The sequence below is a fragment of the Phascolarctos cinereus genome, unplaced genomic scaffold (genome assembly GCF_003287225.1).
Source record: "Phascolarctos cinereus isolate Bilbo 61053 unplaced genomic scaffold, phaCin_HiC Scaffold_9;HRSCAF=440, whole genome shotgun sequence".
Classification (NCBI taxonomy): Eukaryota; Metazoa; Chordata; class Mammalia; order Diprotodontia; family Phascolarctidae; genus Phascolarctos; species Phascolarctos cinereus.
Genome location: NW_027556402.1, coordinates 46,525,257 through 46,527,039, shown reverse-complemented (window position 1 = coordinate 46,527,039; position 1,783 = coordinate 46,525,257).

Sequence of the window (1,783 nt, the reverse complement as noted above, 5' to 3'; positions counted from 1 at the left end):
TATCCTCTGTTACATTTACTTCTACCCACAGTCATGAAACTGTGCTTACTTTATCATCTACAAATTTATATTACATAACATCCACTGGGACCCCACTGCAACAAGGCAATCCTTTCACACCTATGTAATCTATTTACCATCCCACTCACCACATTGGCTTTTCCAAACCTTTCCATTCTTCCCCATCTCTCATGGTTCCTCCCCATCCATCTTCTCAGCTAAGAACCTTCCCTTATATTTCACTTAAAAATAGACCACTTCTTTCCTCTTCATCTCATCTTATTCAGATAGAGGGAAAATTGAGAAAAATGAGAGTGATGCAAGAAAATCATGAAAAAAGTCAACAGTTTGGTAAAGGAGGCACAAAAATACTAAGGAAAATAACACCTTTATAAATAGAATAGGCTAAATAGTTAAAAAAAAAAAGGCACAAAAATCCACTGAAGAGAACTCTTTAAAAAGCAGAATTAGACAAATAGAAAAGGAAGTTTTAAAAAAAGCTCACTAAAGGAAATAATTCCTCAAAAATTAGAATTGTACAAGTGGAAGCTAATGACTCCATAAGACATCAAGAAACAATAAAACAAAAGAATGAAAAAAATGGAAGAAAATGTGAAATATCTCATTGGAAAAGCAATTGATCTGGAAAATAGATTGAAGAGAAATAATTGGACTACTTGAAAGCCATGATCAAAAAAAGAGACCAAATGTCATCTTTCAAGAAACCATTAAGGAAAACTGCCCTGATATTCTAGAACCCGAGGGTGACATAGAAATTGAAAGAATCTACTGATAACCTTCTAAAAGAAATAAAAATGAATTAAATGAAATGAAATTTCACTTGAAAAGTCCCAAAAATATTATAGCCAATTTCTAGAGCTCCCAGGTTAAGGAGAAAATACTGTGATCAGCTAGAAAAAAAAACAATTCAACTATCATGGGGTCACAGTCAGAAGAATATAGGGGATGTGGTAGGGAAGCACTTAAACCTTACTCATCAGAATTGGTTCAAAGAAGGAATAACATACACATTGAGTTGGTTATAGAAATCTATCTTATGCTTCAGGAAAGTGGAAGGGGAAGGGGATGAGGAAAGGGGGTGATGCTAATAGAAGGGAAGGTGGATATGGGGAGATGGTAGTCAGGAGCAATGGAAAGGGTAAAAGGAGAGAAAGAGTAGGATAAACAGGAGGAAATTAAATGGAAGGAAATACACATTTTTGTAATTAAATTTTTTTACAAGTTTCTCTAATAAAGGTCTCATTTCTCAAATACATGGAGGACTAAGTCAAATTCATAAAAATACAATTCATTCCCCAATTGATAAATAAGCAAAGGATATAGCAGGCAGTTTTCAGATGAAGAAATAAACTATCAAGAATCATATAAAAATTCTCTAAAGCACCATTGATTAGAAAAATTCAAGAACTCTGAGGTACCACCTATCACATTGGCTAATATGACAGAAAAGGAAAAAAATAATATAACAGAAATATTGGAAGGCATATGGGAAAATTGAGACACAAATGCACTGTCAGGGAAGTTGTGAACTAATCCAAGTGTTCTGGAGAAAAATTTGGAACTATGACCAAAGGGCTATAAAACTGTGCATACACCTTGACCCAGCAACATCACTACTAGTTATGTGTCCCAAAGAGACCAAAAAAAAAGAAAGAAAAGAAAAGAAAAAGAGCCTACATGTACAAAAATATTTGTAGCAGCTTTTTTGTGACAAATAATTGGAAATTCCTCAGCTGAGGAATAGCTGAGCAAGTTGTGATAT